Raw genomic sequence first — 12,570 nt, 5'->3', positions numbered from 1 at the left:
TGCAAAAAGTGTAACAAAATGTTACACTTTTTGGACGATCTTCACGTGGATCATCTTCAAGGCTAGTACGGCTATGCTTAAACTCAGTAGCCCATTTCTTAATTGTCGAAAACAAAGGAGAAGAGTGCCTATAAACTTTTATGAACTTTGAATGAATTTCGTTTGGTGTTAAACCTTCTTTCATAAAGAATTTTATAACTGCACGATACTCAATTTTATCCATTTCAAGAAATACCGACAACACTTTTGCTTCAGACAGCTGCATAAAACAAACTACTTGATAGAATATAATAAATTTAGTTTAATCCTTTATCCAAGTGTAAGTAAACAAAATTTGCACCTGAAAATATCTTCAGGACCGAGGTAAGGTAGTGCAACACCAGGCAACTCCGAGGAAAGGTGGACCAAGCTCTTTGTCTCAGTATCTGCCATAATGCAAAGTACATCTCCTTGTGGATATGTATACTGCTATGCTATGCATTAATGGAAGGGCCAATACCCAGACAGGTTTCAACCTTTATTGATGTCTCATCAGAGGGAGGCAGACCCAAACGTGGAGATAAGGCAGAAGCAATAGGAGAGGTCATATTTACCTATAGGAGTTGCCAACAGGTGTACCACCTTATTATTGAATTACTCTGGATTTAGATAAAGATGTTGGAAGTTTATTTTTCACTTGGTTAGACTATAATAAATTTAGTTTAATCCTTTATCCAAGTGTAAGCAAACAAAGTTAGCGCCTGAAAATATCTTCAGGACTGAGGTAAGGTAGTGCATTACCTCAGTCCTGAAGATATTTTCAGGTGCAAACTTTGTTTGCTTACACTTGGATAAAGGATTAAAATAAATTTATTATAGATTAACCAAGCGAAAAATAAACTTCCAATACTTGATAGAATGTCTTGCAATTCCACAAAGATGCTTATGACAGATGTACCAACTTAGAAAAAAAAAAATCGTGCTGATAGTGTTGCCATCTATAGTCGAGGCAGAGAACTTTTCAGACCACCCTTGTATACTAGTCTATTTTATTATTTACTACCATAAGATATACACAAATCCATTATAAAAAGTTAAAAATTATTAAACCTTGTGCACACAAATCTTTACAGACTGTATGTGGTGCCATTTGCAGTTGAGAGAAATGTAAAAAAGATGCAGTATTAAATCATAACTGCATAAAATGAACTGTTAATTACTTAAATTAATTAATTAGCATCATCGTCATATTCCTGTCATGTACCATCAAGGGGTGTACAGGATATAATATTACTACATGAAAAAATTACATGATTACTAACTTCCTATCTACAATTTTCCTCCAAATCAGTACATTACTTGTCAAGACTCCAACATTATCAGATCTTATATTTCTATCGTCTAAGGCACTTTGTCCCATATCAATCCACCTATATCTTGGTCTACCTCTGGGTCGTTTTTCTGCCAACCTGGCAGAGAACACTTGTTTTCCTAATCTTTCTTCACCCATTCTGTTTAGATTAGCTCTGCTAACACATTCCTGGATGCTGACAATGTCAGGTTCTTTCCTAATATCCTCGTTTTTAATATGATATATATTGCCATTGATGCCATCGGTTCACACCTATAATCTTTCTCAGGACTCTCATATCTGCTGTCTCTAGTCCTTGGTCAAGTGTTTTACTTCTGACCCAGCTCTCAGATCCATAAGTTAAAACTGGTTTGAACACTGTTTTGCATACAGCTAATTTAGTGTTCCGACTAATTTCTCTCTTATTCCTTATGAATTTATTCAATTGACTTCCCACCATACCAGCTTTGCTGATTCTGTTGTCTATTTCTATATTTAATTTACCATCTTCAGTAAAAATCGTGCCTAAGTAGCTGAAATGTTTTACTTGTTCCACAGGTTCTCCATTCACAATATGGTTGACATTTTCAATGATTCTGCCTATTTTCATTGTCTTTGTCTTTTTATTGCTGACCTTCATACCATATCTATTACAACAGCTATTCAATTTAGTCAGAGAATCTTGCAGACTTGTAGAGGATTTATTTAAAATTATAACATCATCCGCATAAAGCAAAGAGCTGACATTAACATCTCCAATTTTGATATGTTTAATACCACTTCCCTTCATAATGTGATCCATATAGATAATGAATAACAGAGGGGATAACGTACATCCTTGTCTCACGCCAGATTTAATTTTAAACCATCTTCCTGTACTTCAATTCTAACTGCTGACTTACAACTCAAATACAGACTAAGTATTGTTTGATATAATACCCCATTGACACCATATAACTGCAGCGTATTGAATAGCTTCTCTCTTGGAACCTTGTCATATGCCTTTTCCAGATCGACAAAACTTAAATACAGATCTTTGTTATATTCCCATGCTTTCTCGACTATTTGTTGTAAAGTGAAGATCTGATCCTAACAGCCTCTATTTGGCCTGAATCCAGCTTGTTCTTCACCAAACTTTTCTTCCACAATTCTTCTCAACCGTTTCTCAAGTATACTTGCATAGATCTTGCCAGGAACACTCAGTAGGGAAATACCTCTGTAATTCTCACATGCAGTTTTATTTCCCTTTTTATATATGGGTACTATGAGAGCTCTACTCCAATCATCGAGAAGTCGTCCCTCTGTCCAGGCTTTCTGAACTATGCAGTGCAGCCACTGTAAGATTCTTATACCACCATACTTCAGCATTTCTGGTCGAATATCATCTACTCCTGCTGCCTTTCCACATTTCAAGCCTTTGATGGCTTTTTCTACTTCAAGTATGGATATGTATTCTTGACTGCAGGCCTGGTCAGTGTTTTTTACCACTGTGCTGTCATCACTGCTTGTTTCATTTAGCAGTTTTTCAAAGTAATTACTCCATACGTCAAGGATATCTTTTTCTTCCATTTTCATGTCACCTTTATCATCTCTAACTCCTTTTACAGCACTCTTTCCTCCATTTCTAAGCTTCTTCAACAACCTCCAGAATCTTTTGCCACCTTCTTGATATTTATTTTGTATGTTCTTGCCAAAGTCCTCCCATGACTTTTGTTTAGCTAGTTTTACACAGTGTTTAGCTTTCTTACATTTATCTCTGTATTATCTAATAGCACAAGCTGACTTATTTGCCAGGAACTTTTGATATGCTTTCTTCTTTTTCTTCACTGCCTCTTTAACTTCCTGTGTCCATCATGGAGTTCTGATTTTTCTCTCCTTGCAGACAACCTCACCACATGCCCCACTGGCTGAATCATCAGGGTTTTCTTCAAGGCTTGACACTGAATCTTCAAGGTGTAGTTCCTGTTCTCAAACTCTTTCATTTTTTTTTTTTTTGAATAATATTTGTGTATTTTAGTCTATAGTTCACATCATTAGAGCTGCTCAACTTTTATTCACTTTAAAACAAGACTTTTCTTATTCCTAGCCTCTTCTCTCCATGTGAATTTGTGCACATTTTTATGTTGGAACATGGTGTTAGTAATAACCAGTCCATGTCCTGAGCAGAAATCCAACAGATATTTGCCATTATTATTAGCTTTGCTCTTTTCTCCAAATTTTCCCAAAACATTTTTGTATGTCTGACAATCACTTCCTACTCTGCTATTTAGATTCCCAACAAGGACCAACTTTTCCTTTTTCATTGTGTCAGTAGCTTTCTCTAGAGCCTCAAAAAATTCCTCCACTTGTACCTTAGTAAAACCTTCTGGGACCATAGGCACAAATAAGTCTCATTGTCCAGTTAATTAATTAGCATAAAATAAAAATTTTATAACAATTCATTCTTAGTATATAGGCTACTGCAAAGCAATCTTATCGATTGCACTAGGCTACCATAAAGCAATCATATTGCTGCTTCATTGTTATCAATGCATGAATCGTTATACCATTAAATAAATATGAATAATTTATTTTTCCCATTATCTTTTCATTTATGATGTCTAGTGTTAGTAATATGTATAACATCTAGTGTTTTGTATCATATGACAATATTGATGTAGGTACTGACAGACATACGATTCATCTTGTAAACAGACAATGTAAACTTATGATATCAGTAAATACAGTACATTTGGAAATGTATTTTCACTTCCTTGTGATTTTCTTAATAACAATTTCTTTTCTCTAGCTTACTTTATTATAAGAATACAGTATATATAATCGACTGTTTATGTTATCGGTAAGGCTTCCAGTCAACAGTAGACTATTAGTAGTCAAGTTTTTGGGCAGTCAAAAGTTATACACAGATTTTCAAATTGCATAGGGGTTAGGGAAGCTCAGTGCCCTTAACCCTCACGTTGAAGGGTCAATTGTATATTCTCGAGGAGGGAGGTACCAAATATTAAAATAGTCCAACACAACTAATATTTCATGCATTTTAAAACAGTCAATTCATTTTATTAATAGCAAAATAAAACATTGGTTGATTGGTAGAGCCTCTGCTACTAATGGCTTGAAAAAATTATGCAAGTCTGAGTGCGGTTAGTAGTTGGAAGGGGATCAATCATCCCATGCTGTTAGCACACTCTCCCTTGATGAGTCTTTGGATTCCCTGGAGGTGTCACATAATAATAATAATTTCACTAGTAATGAAATCATTTATGCAAACACTTTTATTACTAGCAAATGATTATTAGTTAATCATTACTAGTTAACAGTATTAAAGAATAACTGTTATAAAAATTACCTTGTAAACTGAGAATAACTTCTGCACTATGGAGCACAATACATTTGAAATCTTTAATAAATTTTTTTTTCATTACTAATGGTTATAATAATTAATGTATTATCACAGAATTTTTCGGTAGTTTGTTATAGCGAGCAAGTTTGTTATAATGGTGCTCTAGTGAGAGTAGACTATATAAATAATACAAGTATATATAAATAATACTCATATATTACTAGTTATTCTATGAAATTAAAAATATGACAAACCACGCTCACCTTAGGTGAGGGCTAATTTATTTATCTTATTTGTTTAGTAATTACCATCTTCCCCTTGCATGTTAGGCTCAATGGACTGACACAGCCAAGTAACTTACATTCTTTTAAACCTAATTAATGTCTGCCTGTTTTGCAGATAAAAAATCTCAGTTTCCATTAGGGGAAAAACCTTTCATCTGAAGGTGAGTTAGTCTCATATGGATTATGACAAACTCACCTTCAGTTGAAAAGCCCTGATAAAGGTTTTCTGCTTCATAAATGGGATTCAAATGTTTTTGTCCAGCTTGGTCACTTTTCTTTGAATCCTCTCTACTATCTCCCGATCTCCAAGAAAAGCGGGTGACCAAATCTTTACACAGTAGTCAACATGTGGCCGAATCATAGCCTTATAAAGAGGAATAATAACCTCCCTATCTTTACCTGTAAATGTACTCTTCAATCCAAGAAATCATCTGAGCATATTTTGCCACCTGTTGCAATATGTCCACTGAATTCCAAATCTCTATCCACCATCACCCCAAATCTCTGGCCTTATCAATTTCCTGTAAACTAGTACCATCAAATACGTAAAATAATGTCGGTTGCACCTATGTATTGTTAATTTATTATTTTTCTTCAATATCTGCTGTCGGCTGCTGTGCCTTTGTATTATTTTTACTCTTCTTTTGTCATTATCCTTCCTATGTCTACTTTAATTTTAAACTCTCTGTTAAGTAATCTTTACCTTATTCTAATCTAATCCGATTAACTTAGTCCACACTTGCAATCCTTTATACAAGTGTTAGCACTGTTAGTGAAAGGACCTCTGAAATAGGCAATTCACAGTTACAGTTAACTATCTCACACACTATTTAACTCGAGAAAATTTATATTGTTTTTTTTTTCAAATACGGCAGGGGCAGCTTGTGCATAGGCACTGCAGAACTGCAGCACCCCCAATTTTTCTCAATATATTTATATATCGAGAAATTATTAATTTATTTATATTTGCTTGTAATATTTAATTTTATCATCAATAATCCTATACGATTCTCTTATTTTGTATAAAAAATAATAAAAATCCATCTTGTAGCACTTAGGAGGGCAAAGGACGCTAGCAGCAATGTGTTTACCAGAGTGTCATATTGCTATGTGCGCAAGCATATGCACGTCATAGTGAGATGCAAGCTATTAGCATAATGCGGCACTGTCCATTGCACAGTTCCGCTGTTGTTTATATGCAGTTTGCACTAGCAGTAGAGTGTTCGTAGTGCTTATTGTGTATACTCCGTCTCTTTAAATATTTGGACATTACAATTAAAGACATAGCTTTTGTTATAGTTTTTATTTTAGAACATTACTGAATATATATATTTTATTTTTAATAACAGAATATATTTTATTTTTAAATAATTTTGAATTATACCAAATTGTATAATTTTATCGATAATAAACAATATATTTTCATGTTTAATTTTTACCATAATTTTGATATTTTATCCAAACATGTATACACTGTACTTACAGTGTGTATGTATATTTCAAAAGTTGCAGCATCCCCACGATTTCAAGTCGCCACTCAGTCGCCACTGGACTTTGCCATCCTGAATTAATTGTATAGCACAAGAAGATTAGTTAAAAGACAAAATAGATCACTTTCTAAAATAATTACTTAAATGGTCAGCCGTGGCAATTTCTCTAATTTAAGCACACAGGTTTGATTGTTTCTGAGACAGTGCATTGGTCAAAGATCAGACGATAATTTTAAGCACACAAAATGTTTATTTTACCTTAGGCAACTTTACAATATGATACACACTTAAACAGTTTCTCTCAAATACCTATCTTGAGCTCAAATTGTAAAATTACAAATTAGACCTGCTATTCACAATACTTAAATAACTTATATTGCAAATTTAGGCAATTACTGGCTGTTACAATTTACATCGTTGGCTCAATCTTCCTAATATATACTAGTTAACTTTCAGCCCCAATTATCTCTTTTAGCGACTATACAATTATTTTAACAGAGCTAAGTTCAGTGGACATACAATTCTTAATCATTACCTCAGCATTAATACAATAAAATCTACTCACAAATTCGCAGAAACATATACAGTCCTACCAGCTTTGAAGATTTATGGCAGTCCTGCTGACTGCATTATTTCAACCTTGGTATCACCTCTGGGTCTGGCTCCCACTGATGAAACCTCAATAAAAGTCAAAACTGGTCTGGGTAGTGACCCTTCCCATAATGCTTAGCATTATACATGTCTGCAAGGAGATGTGCTTTGCATTATGAGATACTAAGGCAAGTGATGTGAAGTCATACCACCTTTACCACCAGTTGCCCATCCTGAAAGTACTTCAGGCACAATTCATTACACTTGGATAAAGGATTAAACCAAGTATATAATTTCTTGGTATCTTTAATTTATAGTATAACCAAGTGGAAAAACTTTGAACAACATGATACGAAGTGTATGATATTTCATCCCAAGATGCATTACCTTACATTTTACAACAATGAATTGACAACTGATGACCTTTTCCCACACTGCCAATTTATCTAAATCTTCTTGTAAGATATCTACATCACCTTTATTAACTATTGCCCTCCATAGTTCATATTCAACTGAATGCCTCCCCTCAAATCTCCTGTTGTCATTAATATACAAATTAAAGAGGACCACTAGTATTTCTGTACTAGCGGCAGGACCTACCTTTTATAAAGCCATGCTGTCCCCTATAAAGTATCATATTCCTATCCACCCATTCCTGAATTTTACTTTAAACCAACTTTTCCAATACTTTAACCTCCACTCCAGAGATACGTCTGTAATTTGCTACTTCTCTGTACTGGAGTTGCCTTTATGTAATGAAACTATCTTACCCTCTTCCAACTGCCTTGGAACTTTGCTAGAGCTGAGACTTAGATTAAACAACTTCATCAGAGGAATTGCCAATTCACTTGCACATTCTCGTAGCACACGAGCAGGCATACCATCCAGGTCCACTACTGCAGTCACATTGATATATTTCAATATAATACTAAGTATCTTCAGTTCATCTACCTCAATGCTCACATCAGTAACTGCAAAATCACCACCTGAATGATATACCCTTGCAAAGTAATCACTTATTAAATGAACTATTTCTTCTGTTTCTGTCACTTTCCTACCATCAGCACTGAGTCGTTATCTTTACATAATCATTCTTTCTTTTTCTTGCTACGTAGCAAAACAACTCTTTTGGATTAACTTTGCCCTGCTTAGCTAATTTTCTCTTGAAATCTGATTTAACTGGAAAGGCACCAAGTCCCTACAATGCACCAAAACCTGGTTTGAAAGAAAGTTCAAAGAAGCCTGTGAAATGCTGAAACATTATTATTATTATTATTATTATTATTACAGTATCATTATTATTTGACACCTCCAGGGAGTCCAAAGACTCAACGAGGGAGGGCACCTACTCTGCAACTCTGTCTCCACCATCTACTACAACAAACCGCAACTACACCAATGCCATCTACTGCCCATCACCATCACTAATATTTTCAAAGACAATCACAAATTGTGATTGTCTTTGAATCTCACGGCAGGATTTGAACCCACAGCCTTTTGGCTGGAGAGTAGATACGCTAAGAGGTTAGTGTCATCATCCAACTCTCAACAAGAACGATGGATTAATAATTCCAAGAATCTGAAGGACCCATCTTCAACCTATATAGCATCCAGAATAACCCCAAACAGAAGAAAACCTCAATATGAGAGGACTTTAGAAATCGTTTAGTGAGTTCTGCTACAAAACCGTTTTTTTTTTTTTTTTTTTAAATCATTGAAATATTATTATACTGATATGCATGAAAAGTTTATTTTATTTTACAAATTAATTTTTAATTTTGTACATGTTTTGTTTAGTAATGTTTTCTGATTTAAAGTTTTTTTTTCCCCACCAGAGGTCAGGCTAGGGTAAACGATTAACAAAGCATTTAGATTCATCTTACTTTTGTATAGTGTCCTGTGCATATGTGTGTTTTTGTTAATGATGACCTCAGTACAGAGGTCAAAATGTTGAATATTATTTTCTTAATTATCATCATCACCAAATTCCTGCCATGTACCCTCAAGGGGTGTACAGGATATGATAGTACTACATCTTAATTATAAATAAAGTAAAATAAAGTGGAGCTTTCATAGCTCAGTCAGTATAGATGAAGCCTTTTGGTTGGAAAGACCTGGGTTCGATTCCTGTCCATGATTTGAGGAACCTTTATTTGGTCTCTTCTAAAGATGAGTTAGCCAGTTTCACACAGAAGTGGAGGATCCCCCCCCTCCTGGTGTAACTTGGGTTTTTCATACATACTCGGCAAACATACATTTCTCGAGACATCATGCTCTGCAACAAGCTGGTTGGGATCATTTAAAGTCGCATCATGTAAAATAGCGTACCCTGCACCAAGCAGGATAGAATGTGAGGAAGAAGAATTACAATAAAGTAATTATTCCAACGTGCATTTTTGTCTCCGTAAATTCTTCACTATGAACCTCTGTGAAAGGCAAGCAATTTTCTAAAGATCACTCAGTGTGTAATTCTGAGTTGGTTCTAGTATTGTTTGCAAAGAACATTTTTGATGTCAGTTGACTCTGTGAAGCTGGTGAAGATAGACATAAAGCAAAATTGAGTGGCGTCAAGTTTGTGAGTGAGCAAGTGGCTTGATAGTGTCTTAGGATCAAATGATTATCCTAAACATCAGTCTGTGAGAGTGATGTTCAGCTCTGAACTTTTTGAAGCAAGGTGCATGCTCCTTTTCACACTAGCTCTGTGTTAGCAAAACCATATTTAGAAAAGTTTTGGCTACAGTACACAAAAATTCAAACTCATAAAATAAAATTCTCAAATTTTATGGTAATGGCCACTTTAATGTTTAGCATTAAACACAAAAGAGTTATATCATTTTGTTCAGAGCAAGCTTCTTCATTTTGTATAAAAATTCAACAACGGTAATATTTGGCTATGTATTAAGAGTTAGGAGAGTCAATAAGATTGGTACACAGAAAGCTACTGGATGCTTGAGAGTATAAAGTCAAGCTAGGAAGATGACAAGTAGCAAGGTAAGAAAAGCATCCCCTAATGAAAAAACAATCCTAGGGAGTTGTTTCATTGTGTGGAGGTAGAAAGGGAGGAAAATGGAATTGTTTAAAAGCATCCATTAGTTATTTTGATTTTTACCAGTGGCCACCAGCCACAGGTAGGTAATAAACCACATGGGATATTCCATGCAGTTGAGAGGAATTCTGTTAACATGTAGAAAGTAGTTTTTTCAGTTGGTTGTAAATTAAATTAAAAATGCCAAGAAATTATATTCTTATTTAATCCTTTATCCAAGTGTAAGCAAACAAAGTTTGCAGGTGAAGTTCCTTCATGGCTAAGCTACTTGCATCTAAAGGCTAATGCCTTCACATTAATTGCATTAGTATGTGAAGTCATTAACTTCTGTATAAAGTAGCCTAGTTGTGAAGAAACTTCATGCATAAACTTTGCTTATACTTGGATAAAGGATGAAACAAGAATATAATTTCTTTACATTTTTAAATTAATTTGTTACAGTAATTATGGAGATAAGATAGCAGGACTGGAAGTGATATAGAATGATAAATTAACCTAAGAAAGTGAAACTGGAAGGTATATCACAACATATTTTGGAGGAATGTCTAGTCAGTAAACAGTGCTTGAGTTGCATCTTACCTGAAAGACTAAAAACAAGACGAGTAAAACAGAATAGTACTGCTAAAAAAAAGGGGGGGGGGATGAAAACAGAGGGACCAAATTACAGGCTGAGCTTTGATGTGGCTAAGTAGTAGTTCTACTCAACGCAACGGACACTATAAATTTTGAAATTTGGACCTATTTAATAAGATCAAATTTAATCAGAACATAAAAAACTCATTAAACTTTAAACATTAAAAAAAAAAAATTAAGTGCCTTAGAAGACAAAAATATAAGACTGATAATGTTGGCATCTTGTCTTGACAGGTAACAGATTGATTTGGAGGAAAATTGGAGATAGTGTTAAGTTCTGAATGAAACTTAAATTAAATTAATTCACATTTCCTACAGACTTAACATGGGCTTGCAACTTTGAATCAATTATTGATATATCAGAATATATTAAACACTTGTAATTTCACCAAAATATTACTAAACTGAGAATCCTTCATTTATTTGTTATAATGTCAAGTATTGTAAATTGCTTAAACCTTACTGCTTAAGTGTAAGTACTTATAAATTGCTGGGAGAAAAAGATAATCCGATTAAATAAATAAAAGTAGCAGAATCTAAACACGTGCAACAAAGAGTACAGGTGCACCCTTTTGGTAAGCAAGTAGTTCCCCACCCACTCGTACATTCCGAAAATCACGCTAAGAATTCCGTGTGTGGCGCTCAGTACTGGATGATGTGATGTGATGCTGAAAAATGGGAGGAGAAATCGATGACGTAGTGTAAACATGCGGCATGCAATTTAAAAAGTCGTGCAGCGCCTAAAACACGCTCTTACTCTTATACTCTCTTACACTCCGGATCTCGTGCCTTCTTGCGGTCTTGCTATTGTGTGTGGAGCCTCCTTGTGGCATCCTCTTGTTCCCCACGGATTCGAGACAATGACTGAGGAACTTTGCCGTGGAATTCCCAAAAGTTTACCGGTCGGCGATCAGCCCAGCAGAAGATAATCAACGATGCTTATGGAGATATCGTTACAATGTTGAGCCAGTTCACCAGAGAACAACGTCTACCTATTTTCGGCGGCAGAGATAAGAGCAGCTCGAACCCTTGAAGAATGCCTCAGGAAAAGCAGAAGGAACGTGGAGTCGAAAGTAATTGTCCAGACGAGGTATGTGAAGTGGCCAAATAGTTCCCCAGCAGTTGGTAACATACTGTCTATGTTTTTTTATAAGTAAATGTGTATTAGAAGGATATCTGTAAATTTTAGGAAGGACTCTAGAGATTGTTTCTTGTAATGATAGAGTAATAATGAGTATTTTTGTGAAAGAAATAGTGTGAGAGTACATGGAGCCTAGAAATTGTCTCTTTTAATGATTGAATAAGTTATGAGAGTTTTGTGAAAGAAATTGTATGAGAGCACGTGAAGCTAATTTAGTTAACAAAAGTCCCTGGTATTGATGAATAAGTGTGATTTTTCAAGTTTAAATTGTAAACCATAAATGAAGTTCTTTGTTATGCATGCTAAGATAGATATAGAGAATCTGAATAATTAGTGCTCATTCATTAGCAATTGTAGAATACTTAATCAGAGTGTATTCATAATGTGTAAAATGTTACAATTGAATTAAATGTTTTGCTTTTTAAGTTTAACTGATGACTTGCCTGATTTTCTTCTCTATTGCAGTTTCTCATAAAATAAGGACCACAGTGGGAGATTAATTTATAGAGAGGCTACGACTGCAAAAGTAAATTATAGTAACTTAAGATTGTATGCTAAACTGTGTTCTGGTTCCTTGATTCTACAATCTTTGTTAATCTAGGATTCAGGGTGGCACAGTGAAAAATAAATTTTCCCTTATCCAAAAAAGGAATTAGAACCAGTGTTGAGACAAAGGAGTTGGTATTGACCATTAGTATTCCCTTTGTCTCCCAAA

At 34.7% G+C, this 12,570-nt stretch overlaps 1 protein-coding gene across 3 annotated transcripts in view; it reads right to left on the bottom strand.

Annotated features, from left to right (window-relative positions):
- Positions 1 to 12,570, bottom strand: part of LOC150093718 (alanine aminotransferase 1-like) — a 193,286-nt gene that overhangs the window by 35,875 nt on the left and 144,841 nt on the right. The gene's annotated exons all lie outside the window — the stretch shown is intronic.

The sequence above is a fragment of the Typopeltis vanoorti genome, chromosome 23 (assembly GCF_054136105.1).
Source record: "Typopeltis vanoorti isolate ZY-2024b chromosome 23, IOZ_Tvanoo_1.0, whole genome shotgun sequence".
NCBI lineage: Eukaryota > Metazoa > Arthropoda > Arachnida > Uropygi > Thelyphonidae > Typopeltis > Typopeltis vanoorti.
The sequence above is the reverse complement of the archived record's forward strand: the minus strand, read 5'-3'. Positions and strand labels throughout refer to the sequence as shown.